At 43.3% G+C, this 13,511-nt stretch overlaps 1 long non-coding RNA gene across 1 annotated transcript; it reads right to left on the bottom strand.

Moving 5' to 3' along the window:
- Window positions 1-7,844: 7,844 nt before the first annotated feature.
- On the bottom strand, window positions 7,845-13,442 carry LOC144135012 (uncharacterized). Its single transcript, XR_013315338.1, has 3 exons — window positions 13,382-13,442; window positions 11,018-11,077; window positions 7,845-7,869 (listed from the first exon to the last, which is right to left on the bottom strand). It is a non-coding gene; the product is annotated as an uncharacterized LOC144135012 (long non-coding RNA).
- Between the last annotated feature and the right edge of the window lie 69 nt (window positions 13,443-13,511).

The following is a 13,511-nucleotide window of genomic DNA, read 5'->3' as shown; positions in this document are numbered from 1 at the left end:
GGTGTTGAGAACCAATGAAGATATGACAGTAGGCGCTAAATGAATCGACGACAGTTCTGTCATGAAAAGAGGGGGTGAGGAGGTTAAGAACTTTTCATGGCGTCATAACTGCAAACCGAAGCCATCGAGTCTCATGGGGAGAATTTCAGAGCATATTCGTAAGTCGTCTGCGTGTATACATGCAATGTATGACTCTCTTTTTTCTATGAAGCAGCTCTTTCTAGGGGCAAATTCATGGCGACACTTCCTTGGGATTAGCTGTTCGAAAAATTCGGAGCGCGGCTCGGGATTTTGGCGCCCGTTGATGTCCGTGACACACAGTTGGCTGTAATTTGGCAGCGACGCCAAGGCGAGCAGACGACCAGGCCTGTACTCGACCATTCGTTTTGGAGGCAGCCACTGCCAAGCTGCACTTGAACTGACGCTGCTGGCCGGCGGCACCGCCGCGCAAATCCAAGGAACTAGTGCAGCGAGTACAGCAATGTCGATGGGAACTCATAGCTACAACGTGCTAACTAGCAGTTTGGCTAACTAATATTAAATAGCAAAATATTAATATTGTCGTTAGGCTCCTTAGTTATTGAGAGGCGCATAGCCCACCGTGAGTATCAGTTTTTTTTTACAACTTCGTAAAGCGGCTACCCTCGGAGCTGCGGCGCAAAAAAAAATTTGGCTCTTTTGGCAAGTTATGTCCGCTCAAGAGGTTGCTTTGCCAGAAGGCTTCTAAAAAGCGCATACGTTATGGCGTGATGCAGCCAAGATTTGTTGGGCCATAGCGCCGAGGATAAGTAGGGTTTCTCAATTCTGAAATCTGGATTGGATATTGGATACCGTAAGTTACACATCCCTGAACAATTAAGAACCCTAACAGAGTCAGAAATTTACTATTCGATATTAGTTAACTAGCCTGCTAGCTAGCACGTCTTAACTGTATTCTGATGTACTACATCGCTAACTATATGTTATGACGAACAAACCGGTCTTCTAACTCAAAAATGCTATTTTTTAAAATTGTGTGGTCTTGGAAGAAACACCCGCTATGACCACGGAGAGCAAGGTAAAAGGTCTGCACAAGTCGAAAAAACTGAAATGTATGTGAAACTGAAAATGATTGAATCAAATAATGAAAGTTTCAAAATTGATTTCAATGTGATGAATGTATACAAACAGCACTGGTGTAAAGAATTCTGGCCATATTGCTTGTTTTTTTTTCAGTGTGCTTAGGGGAGCATGATTCACACTTCTAGTTGTTAATAAATCTGGTTTCATTATTTCATCTGATAGCCGTCCTGGTTAACATAAGTGATTGAGCAACTGCCCCGGACAAGCGGTGGTCCTGAGTTCGTTCCACGGACCAGAAGGAATATTTTCAGCTAATAAGTTTTTGAAAAAGCTGCATAGTTTGCCTTAGTAGCTGTATGGCTTTGCTTGGGCAATTATATGGGATAATTACTCTCTAAAGAGCTGCTGGCGAGTTTTAAAATGGAGCAGTTTTTGCATCCATAAAAACAAAACGTATAGAAAGGTAACGGCGAGAGTGTTGCTCAATGTACAGAGATTCAGTCTTTTAAAGTGCCCTCTATGTGTGCCCCCTCGCCTTTACAGATGCGTTTAGAAACTCTTCTCCAAGGTTGTTTTTCTCAACCATTCATTCTACGGCCCGTAACTTAACCTCTTCCTTATGAAGGCGGCTTAGGCTGATTTCCAGCCTAGAGACGCTTTGCTCTACATTTTATTAGTTTATTTATTTACACCTATTGCAGGCCCGTCGCGGGCTCATTCTGGAGTGGAATTAATGCGGAAAAAATACAAAAACAAACTTTTTAGCTAGAAAAGACGTGGTATACTGAGGGGCCAGTTGGTCAGACATATAAACAAAAACGTACCGTATGCACGCGACGAGCTGTCCTGTCTTCGCCCTTCTTCGTCCCGTTCATATATTACGTTTTTGTTTATAAAAAAACACTTGCCAAAGTATTAATATGAAGCCAAGAGAACATTCTTATTCTTTCAAAGCACTGTGAAAAAGACACCCTGACTTTATCGAGTTAAATATTTTTCATTAAACCCTCGAGTCAACGCCCCAAAACACAAAAATTTACGACCTGGAGAATAATATATTTTACCAAGGCAAAATATAAAAGCTGGAGAAAAAGCACATTTCCAAATTTTATATCAATCACTCCTTCAGAGAGCAAATTTTTACTACTTGTCATCGTGCTCTTTCGTCGGACGGCGGTGTTAATAAAATTGAATCTGTCAAGAGCAGTTCTGGCCTAGTCTGTTCAGCCCTCGCTTCTTGCGCAGGGCATGCGGGGTGCAATACACAGGCCATCAAGGTACCCACAGCTTTTTCAACTCGTAAAAACATCACCTGCCATTGTACTAGACTTTCTACTTATGCAAAGCTTGAAAAAATAGGCATTTTGACCTCCCCTCATGAAGACCAAAACGAGGCAGAAATGGCGCTCTGTGGTCAAGCACCCCCTTTGTGCCAATAGAATCCAAACATTATAAAAATGTATGTACCATTATGAGGTCCAGGACAACCTCAACAACAGCAGCACCGAAGTAAGAGAAAAGCTAGACCTGTTTTGTCCGGATCCCACTAATTCGCTTCTACGGTGTGCCATCGACGACGAAGCGTCAGTGCACCGCTTACAACGTGAAACTCCCCAGCTAAGCCAATTTTTACGTCTAGTTTGACAAGAGACAAATTGATGGCTAGGCTATGCGGGATAAGTGATACTCTTTTTCCAAACAAGAACAATACTAAATGACGTATCGCCTGTTGGAGGGACGCCGTAGAAGTCAAGTTCTGTACAGTGCGCGTCTAAACCAAGTCGTTCTCCGTGCCATCTATGCGGCCTCTCATCTGGTGCCTTGCTACTGGAATCATTGCATCCAATCCCTGCGCCATCGAACTTCCGTCGGCTCTTTGATGGAATTCTCTTCGGGAGTCTGCGTTTCCAATTACACTGACAGCCTCAATTGTTCGAAGAGCTTGTCGATCAACTAACTTATTTTGTCTTTTTACTTTCTGAGCGCATGTAATTACTTTTCTTCTAAGTACGGGGACCATCACTGTGTTTCCAAGTTCGACGCAGCAATAATTATGTTTGAGGCTTGACAGCGCACTGAGCGATGTCTTTTCTGTTGTTGGATGCAAGCATGGAGATTTTAAAGTACTTCACTCCAAAGGAATAGTAGCCACTGTTTTTTTAGTTAGGTCTAGAAATGTACAATCATCATCGTACAATTCTGTTTAAAAGCCAAGGTTATGTTGTCATTATTTTTTTTTTGACGGGGTGCTTTGCTGCATTTGCTTGTTCTTTTGTTGCAGATGTGGGACTGACACCGGAACGACATTGTGTGCCTGTGTTAGGTCGCCTTTCCCTGCCTATTTTTGGTTTCCGATATTTTCGTGTAAATGAAACAAATATGCCAAATAAAATGTTTCCCACAGGAAAGTTGTACTTACTCCGCGTTTCCTGAAAACGGAAGCACGGTAGGATTCGTTCATAAGGGCCACTAGTAACCGCACCATACAGAGAAGTGCAGAAAGACACACAGGCGGCTAAAACACTAGTTCTATGTCAAATAAATGAAGTAACTATCGTGAAGTAACTTCATCTGAACGTAATTTATGCCAAAGCTGTGGAGGGACCCCGAAAATTTTGGAACCATTCTGTCACGTTGAAGAATTGCAATTTTATAGCCGTTCACACTAATTCATTTAGTTTAAGAGAATGGGGTCCGCCTCTAAGATAACCTGTTTTGAAGATCTACATTTTACCATTTTTAACATTGTCTTTGACTCTGCCTTTTTAACTACTGTGCACAGTGAAGGCAGCACTGACGTAAGAGGTAGCAGTAACTAGGGGTGAAAGTATAGAAAAGCAAATCCGGAAAAAAAAACTCCAATATAGACCCACGTATCTATGCAACAATGAACTGGTTTTCTCCTATTCACCGTCCGATGCCGTGCCGAAATATGCAACAGCTCACAACAATGCATATAAGTGGGGCATTACTAATGATGCAGGCAAATAACAAGAGCAACTACCAACTCCAAACGAGTCAGTTCGCCCCTCCAGTCTCCAGTTATGAAAGAGGTTATCAGGCAGTGTACTAAACACTTTCATAGCCTTTTTTTCTTATACAGTTGTGACACCTCAATGTAACGACCGCGCTCGCTCAACATCAATATAGGAAGGGATATCGAGCAACATACTCGTACTCGGATACAACTTAAGTCTGCAGTGAAGCTCCGCCCGCATTTAGGGCCGTCGCACAGAATTCCTTTGCGAGAAATAGTTGTCCGTAGTTAGGACTTTTCTTGTCACCTAAACAAGAAGCCAATCGCAAGACAAAATTATAAGGTCTAAAATTTGGATAAATATGACCCGTTTAATAAATTCAAACATTGAACAGCTGATTTCGTTTACTCTTGTGATTGGCTAGCGTAGTAATAAAATACTCTTCCGTGCGAGGCCCGGTGTTAACTGCTTTTTGTTCTAAGTTGTATCCAACTATAGCGCTCCAACCTTAACATGGACGCCGAAACCAAAGGTAGAACCGACCACTAATTCACGTTACTGAAGCGCTGTAGCTTTGATTAAACTGATTAATGACCCTAATTTTTGATTATTTACCAGATGCACTGGTAAAGAACGAAGCAAAAGTGATTCAAGCATTTTGTTATGCTACTTTCCCTCGACCGCTTCCAATATGTTGGACGTGTACCCCACGCGTGTCGACGCTTGGTTAATATTATGAATCACTACAGCGATTTTACATCATTATTGCATGTGTGATACATGCTGCGAAGAATAAAAATACAAACCCAGGTGCTGTTTGACGACTGGCCGACAACATGGCACTGTGTTTTACATCTTACATGCAATATGACCGTGACTGTGAAAACCTAGATTATAAATTTATCAATTATAAATTATAAATTTTTACGAACCCTATTGAGTATTGTGGTAGTAATACGTTATACCTCTGTACCAACATTCTAACGTTGGCACTGGTGCAATGATCGGAACACGCGCCTATCATATTTTACATTGTGTTTGAAGAGTTCCCAACATACTATCTCTTTATTTACTCTCAATATTTACTGATGAGATGTGTACCTTCATTGTTGTTTTGCGTACATTGCTTACAAAAGCGTCAGGTGCATGCTACAAATATGCCCGCACTTGCCAAATATGCAAATTAAATACTGGTGGCGGATGCGTTGTCAGAAAAATATAAATTGCAGCGCCGCCTCGTGACCAAGCGGCTGGGTATTGGCACCACCGGATGAAGTTTGCATGTCCCGTCAACCTCCAGACATTGCAGGTGATTGTTTTTCATGACTGCCTCGATTATTGTTATTATATTTTTTACGTACGCCCAAGCACCGCAAATTCTCCTACGAAGTACATCGACCCTCCTTTAGGTTATATAACGGTGAAGTTTACAGGCGCTGCAGCACACATAATTCGAGCCTGTTCAATGCGCAGGAAAAATTACCTTCAAGGTCCTTCTAATCAATGGATGTGCGCAAGTGCCCGAAATTCGTCGAATATGCCCTAAGGATTGGGGCCCTGAACAGGACATTTATCGACAAGGGTAAATGATCATTTACAATCTACGGCCTTCGATAGACTATATTGCCTTCCTATGGATATTTTGTCTACTCATAGTCCATAGACTGTCTATAGGCAAAAGTCTACTAAAAGTGTGTGGCCATATATCTATAGATTGTCTATACACTGTCTATAGGATTTATACTACTTGCAGACTGTACTCTAGGATTCGTCTATAGAGAGTTTATAAACTTTATACACAGAAGTCTATGGGCAGTGTATAGACTGTCTAAAGAAGTTTTTGTAAGGGTATGCCAAGGAAGAGTGCTGCGAAACGTGAAACTGAGCACTTAACTCTCAGGAGGAGAATTTTGGCTGCAGCAGTGCGTTCACTGCAACCACTCCAAGGGCATCAGTGCCGCATTGCGGCTTTGGCGCGCACTAGGGCAATATGCACGCTTCCACAGCTGGTTTTCACACCTCCTCATTTAGACGCCAGAAAAAATCGCGAAAAAAATATGCCGTTGGAAATTAAATTCGCCAATTGGCTGGAGGAAATGTCACCAGACCGGAAGCGTAATCACCTCCTGAAAGGCATCAGAAGATTCTAATGCTATCGCATTGCGCAGCTACCTCAGCCCTCTACGAAATGAATGAGATGATCAAAGATTTCTGTCCACTCTTTGCTCTTTTATAGTTACTTAAGGTTGTACGATATTCCTCTTTCCATGTTTTGAGCCATCCTATTTTTCATTGTTAATGATTTATTAAGCCTGTTATACGTCAGTAGTGTAGGCTAGGGTGAGTGCTATCTCTAAGTGTTCCAACCCCCCCCCCCCTCCCCCTCCACGGCATGCCTCTACCGTGCGCAGATATCAGGTGGCGTGGCATAATCCGTCCGCTTTTTTCCACCTTGTGTTTCCGGGAAATATTCATCGCGTATTATTAGAAAAAGCTTGGCATAAGTGTTAATAAACTTAGCATCATGGTAAAATAGTTGTGCAGTAACTCGGGGGAGTGGTTGAGGGATTTGTTTGAGGACGCAAACGCGCAAAGTGCCACGTCAGAGACGAATGATAATGGTCATTGAAAAGGAATGGCAGTAAGAATGCAGCTGCGCAGGACTAGCTACCCAAACAGCGCAGGTAATTGGTCCAAAATTAGACATATATTGACAAAGGCCGGTCCCACGAAGGAGCAGAGTAAAACCGTCCCTTTCTGATGTTGGGGCGATCACTTATGCTGCTTGGGTAATTAGAGGGCACACTCAGGTTATGAAGTGTAGCTCACCCAGATACAACCGAAAAAAGTACAAAATGCTTGAATCGCTGGTGAGCTCGATGGGTGGCCCATTTTGACATGACAGAGCTTGACATTCAATTGAGAACCGCGCTTGTGCGCCGCGAATAGTGGTAGGTAGGGGCAAAGTTAATCAAATTACGATACAGAACGAAGTAGAAATTAAAGGTTGCTGCAATTAACGGGGCATACAGATTTAACTGGCTGCAGCTGATTCTCGCACGCTGGCCAGCACTATTTAGGCTTATATGCTCACTTTTTCCCAGCCTTCCCTTCTCGCTTTCTTCACAGCCTAAGAAGCCTTGCATTCCTATTAGTTACTCGAGACCGCAGATTGTATACTGCCAAGACTTATGAACTTAAGAATAATATCCTTAAAGGAGAAAATTCGAAATATTTGATAGTTGCCCACACTCCTGAATAGTCCAAGGACCTCAAAGTTTGGAAGCAGCTTGCTCCACAAAGTGAAATAAGGTTGTTCAGTGAGGATTAGTAAGGGTTAGTAACTGAACTGTGCGGATTTGTGGGTATAAGTAGGTGGACAAAGCTGGAATATCAGGTCAGGTTATAGCATAACCCCATATAATATTATAATCGAAGGTAATCGAACATTCTACTCCACACACTTTAAAATTTCGCTGTAAACATGACGTCACGGCCCTCTCAACCAATGAGGGAATTTCGTCACGAAGAAACCGGATGCTTTTTTCCAGACGGCACTTATAATGCTATCGCACTAATAAATAGGTGATCCAAGAAAGAGGGGGAGTCAGGGGTCAGGGTCGCCAAATAGTTGGGCGCTTGGGATTAAGCTGATTTGCTGGAAGAGGGCTGATTAGATTCGCGGCCGTCGGGAGAACTCTTTTTCTTGCAGTGGCGATAACCTAGGCGGCTGCTGCTGATGATGATCGTGAAGAATGATGCGATAAAAATGATTTTTCAGCTCAGCTCTAAAGTGCGGACTCACCGCCTGGTGGCGCTGCTGACGGCTCTGAAAAGCAAGAGAACGATTAAAGTGACGCGGCATCGCTTTGATTCTGAAATGGCATGCAACTTGAGGTCCGATCAGTACGTGTTGGAAATATTATCCATTGATAACGCAGGAAATGTTATCAGCAGAGGCCAAGCGGCCTAAGGCGTTTGGCCTGGACGCAATCCTGTCCCTCGGCTCTATAACTCCATTTTTAATAAAGACTTTCGCCAATTTCGAGTTATCTTCCTGTCTTCCGTTTCATTTTGTGCCTACCTTATATTGCACTTCTACAGTTTAACGCATTTTGAAGTTATCCTGAACCTATTAAAACCTATTAAAGAAGGCCGAAGGAAATACCTCAGCTTAGCTACCCTATTGGCTCATCATACCGGCAGCTTTATTTTTCTTGGGGGTAAATGAACATAACAAAAGGAAAATAGTTTGCCCTACTGGGCCGAATTGAAAGCGCTACTCTTTTAATCACGTTGTACTGTACGTGTTCATAATCTATGATTCCGAGAGTATGGCGCATTATTCTTCCTTACTTCTCGTCCGTCTTGATCTCAGGTTCGCACTGCTCAGGAAGGCGGTTTCAATAAATGCGGCGTCCCCCTACACCCCCATTTCTCTTTTGCAGACAACTTCTGCCTTCGTACTTCAATCACTACTGCTCAAACTACATCAATGACATCGTCACGGCCATTGACGCCACTGCCATAAATAATAGGTTAATTGAAGTTGACTGTGGTCTTTTCAACCTAACATATATAGTCACCACGATCAAGAATCAGTGCAAACAAACCTTAATGCAGTTTAAGATTGGTCCTTTGCAATGAGTAATGCAAATCGATACAGGTCACGAATAAGAAAAAACCATTACGGGTTACCTATACATTCAACCGCGAGAAATGACTGCACGTCGAATATGACAAGTACCTAGGCGTAACCTTAAATAACAATTTGCGATGCGGCTTCCGAAAAATGCTTGGCTTTCGCCGCCGCAATTTAAAGTCTGCCCCACAACCCATATAGCTATTAGCTTATAGCACACATATAAGACCTAAACTTGAATATGCTAGTGTATGATGTATCCATATTTAAAAAAAAAAAGATGAATATTACTTGGAGCTGGTAAAAAGACAAAAAGTGCGCTTCATTTTCAACAGAGGCATACTTCACCATCCGATCTCATGGCCGCAAACAATATTCCATCCTTGAAAAAAAGCAGGATCACTCGGCAGGCTAAAATTTATTTTCTCACTTTATTATAAACAGCTTCTTTTCAGCTGCGGCGACTACCTGCGCCCACGTTTAACCCAACGTACTAGCTACATTCATGACCACAGCCTCACGCAACACGTCACCCGCACGAAAATATTTAAAAACTCTCCCTTTGCCCGTAGTATCGCTCAGTGTAATAGCTTGCTAGCTCACGTATTAAATTGAAATCTTTACTGGCCTAGTCAAGCTAAGTTCATCGGCGCCGCAATTAGACCTTAAAGTGGACCAGCGGTGGTGGTGTAGCAGCCAGGTGATATATCTTCTCTCATTCCCTCCTTTAATACCTCCCTTAAAGCATAGTTCCCTTGTCCACATAATAGCACGCGTCTTTTATTTCAATCTTTTCTCTCCTATCCTTTAACTCTCCTACTTTCAGCACGCGGCAGCGATTGTGGCTCAGCTTGAGCCAGTGGGCAGTCCCGTGCACTTTCCTTTCCATTCTTTCTGAAAACAGCAAGCATGCAAGCAAGCCGGTGTCCACCGATATGTGAGAGATAATCCGCCATTTACTTTCCTCATAAACCAATTTTCAATTTCCTCTTTCTTCCTTTCTTCTTACACTCCCTCCTCTATCCTTTCTCTTACCGCATGGTTTGGGTGTCCACCGAGTTATGTCAGACAGTTACTTCGTCACTTCCTTTCCTCAAAAACCAAACCAAACAAAACAAGTGGGCCACCAGCGTATTCACTGGCGTTAGCGTGGACAACGTTGTAGAGTCCGTTGATATTGACGAAAAAACGCGCACAACTGGCTCCCTGGGTGAATGGACACCTCAATCTCGCTTTCTTCTCCATGGCTTTGGTGTTCATATTACTTGTAGGGGCTGGCCCCCTCTACGCCAGCTTGCGCATAACCTCCTGCAAGTGTATCTGCCCATAAATATTTTCCGCATCCAACGCCACTACCTGAAAAATCCTGTTTTCGCCTCAATATTCCGTGCTTAGCAATGCTAAAACGCCAGCAGTGTTTTGCCGCGCGTGATTTTGTCGATTTTGAAGAGCGCATGTTTTCTCTCATCTGAGTTAGTGTTTGTTGTTTGTTTATTGATTCTGTCAGCCCAAGAAGGGCTTTTACAGGAGTGGAGAAAAAATACATACAACAAAGAAAAGGAAAGTCCCGCTCCAAGTCAACAGCAAAAAGACATCGACAATGCAAAGCAGGGGTGGTAAATTGTCATTTTTCCCTGGCATGTAACTTTATTACCTGATTATCCATTTTCATGTCTCCGTTTTTCACAAACTCGGCTGTTCCAAGAAAATGTTTTCTTACTACTTGGCTGTCTGCGCCCTGCTGTGTCTATTTCTTACTTTTCTCTGCTTTTATGCTATGGCAATGCAGTTTTTCCCTTGTTGCCTCTATGTTCTTCATCCGCATGTCAGATTGTTTGTGAAGAGCGTTATTGGATGAATTTTTATGCGCTGGCAATTGTTATCTCTGGCTGTTTTGTAATATCGCCCACCCTGCTTGGCGCTCGGGCTCCAACTTTTTATAAATAAATACTACTACTCTAATACTACTGCTATTACTGCTACTACTATTACTACTACTACTACTAATACTACAACTGCTGCTGCTGCTACTGCTACTGCTAATACAGCTGCTACACCTACTACTACCACTACTGCTACTACTACTACTACTACTACTACTACTACCACCACCACGACCACGACCACTACTGTCACTACTACTACCACTAAAAGTACCACTACCGTTGCTACTACAACTGATGTTGAATCGACTCATGTATAGGTTGCGGCCTATTGGACACCACAGCAGGCTTTATCTATTGATGACATCATGGCGACAAGCAAGTATGGCGTTATGCATGCTTCAATTATATTTACACTTCTACAATCAAGCTGTCACTATGATAGCACTCACGCTCGCCTGTCGGCGCCGGCGCCGGAACCGGCTCCGGTTTTAGCACCACTGACTGGTCACCTGCAAGAACGAAGAAAAAATAATGCAAAAATCTATAGCTATTCTTCTCCATGTTACAACTGTACAGTAAGGAAGAATTCGCAGATGTCGCCAAAATATCAGGAAGGAGAAATTATGTCCAAAAAATGATATCCGGGGTCCGCAACATTCCACCTTAGCACGCTCCGTAATTGGCCTTCCTTATCTTCTTCGTCGTTTACCGCGAAACGCTGTCGTCTAGGCGCGCTTTGCTTTCGAGTCTTTTGGAAATGCGTCCACAGCTGTCCGACATTATGCACGGGACAGGGCCGTACGGTCAGTCAGTACGAAGGCACCAGACACAGTCATATTGTAGGCAATACAAGGAGAGGTCCTGTACCTACTGTACCACCTGTGTTTCAATCCCTCAGTTGCTCTTTACTATATTCAACTCCGAAATAGTATCCGGAACCAAAGTCGCATTCTGTGATAGATCTAGAGTAATAAAGGAATAACAGCACGTGCGTTTTTCACGAGACAATGGCTCACAAGAATTTTTTTTTTTTTAATGCGTAAGCACTCATCTTTTGAGTACCAACCCCAAGCGAAATAGTCCGTTGTCGCGTTCTCCCTGCGCTCATCGCGAACGCTCCGTCCCGCAGCACTGCCCTCTCTTCGTCGTCTTCTACGTGGAAGTTATCCGATGGTTCTGCAGCGAGCTAAATCGTCTCTTGCGCGTCCGAAGTTGGCCTAGCGCGAGCGCTCCGTCTCCCGACAATGCGCGCTCATCGTCGCTTCTAAGTAGCACAAATCAGGGGTTTCGCAAACATCCTCTGTAGTTTTTTGCTACCAGTAATACCTTTAGCCCTGTTCTCATAAACAAGATGATCTTAACGAACCACGCCCAACCACATGTCGCGGCGTGATGTGTGCCTTAAGCGCACTGTAAAGAGCACAACGCACTAGGATAAGAAATATTGCTGCACTGATATTAATAGTGACCCTAACAGTCATGTTAATTGAATACAATGATATTGACAGGTGATTTTTCAACGCGTTGTAAAAAGATGTGGCAGGGGAAGCAGCAATTTGTGCGGGCAGACTGTTCCAATCATGTATTGTTCGTGGGAGAAAACTATATTTGAATGTGTTAATTCGGGAATTGTACTCGTGGACATTTAGTGGGTTGTTGGTGCGGGCGGAAACGTAACTTGGGTCATGTATGTATCTCTGTTTTGGAATAGCAGTTTTTCCATTAAGCACATTATAGCATTATGTCAGCCCTGCAAGAGACACCGTTCTTACACAAATTTCGTTAAGAGTCTCTGTACTGTCCATGTACCGTTTTCAGTGAAAGCTGTACACTTTCCATAGACAAATCCTATAGACCGGTCTATAGACAGTAGAAATCCTATAGACAGTCGATAGACAATCTGTAAGTTTATGGCCGTACATTGTTAGTAGACTCTTGTCTATAGACAGCCGACAAACTATGGATACACGTAAGCAAGTATCTATACACTCTTAGTAAGGTCTGGCATATAGAGCGCCCTGTCACAAGGTATATCGGCAGCGTCAGCAGGGAAGGGCTTGTTTTGTGAAGATCACGTCATTGGCCAGAAATGACATGATAATCACAAAACAGTGTCGCTATGGCGGTGGTAAGGGATCCTGTAGATCTCAGCGCGCACGCATCAAAACACCAAGTTATTGTGTCATATAAGAGATAATGCTAGTAATCGACATCAAGGACTCATGAAACATAGATAGTCCATGTGACCAATAATGGACGTGATCTATTTAGTGTTTCATCGGTCACTAAAATTAAGGCCTTGTATAATATCATGACCCCGTTGCAAATCATGTCTCATTATTGTCATAGCTGTTTAGGGAGTTCCTCCAGAGGCTCCAATTCTCCACTTTCCATTTCGCACCCATTTGGTTTGCTGGAACTGGTAGCTCTTGTTTGCTCACATAGCTGCTTGTTTCAAGCTTCCGTGGGAAGCGACCAGGCCATTTGCTCACTGGCGGCTGCCGACGATCCTAAACATGTTCTGACCACTCGCCGCGTTTTATTAATTCGTCCAGCTTTCGTATACAATTACACTCCTCAGCTTGACAAGTATATCACGTTTGTTTGCGGTTATGTGCCAGGACGCCCAGAGAACGGTCGTCCTCTGCATACACACAAAAGCTGAGCTACGTAAGAATAGAGAGAAGAGGAGGATTTATTTGTAGATGTAAGGTTTACCACCTTCAGAACGTGTCCTCCTCGATCCTCACGTGTATACTTGTTTATGAGGAGGGAGGGGAGGGGGCAGCGAGATAAAATATAACCAGGCTTACCCATGGGCTGCAGTCTGAGGAACTGGGCTGCCAGACCGAAAAAGACCGTGGTAGATATGTTGTCCTTAAATGCAGAAGTTGCGCGTACCCACTGTAAAGACAGGTTCCAGTCGAACAATCGATCAATCTA

The sequence above is a fragment of the Amblyomma americanum genome, chromosome 5, assembly GCF_052857255.1.
Source record: "Amblyomma americanum isolate KBUSLIRL-KWMA chromosome 5, ASM5285725v1, whole genome shotgun sequence".
Lineage (NCBI taxonomy): Eukaryota > Metazoa > Arthropoda > Arachnida > Ixodida > Ixodidae > Amblyomma > Amblyomma americanum.
This window is presented reverse-complemented; position numbering and strand designations above follow the sequence as displayed.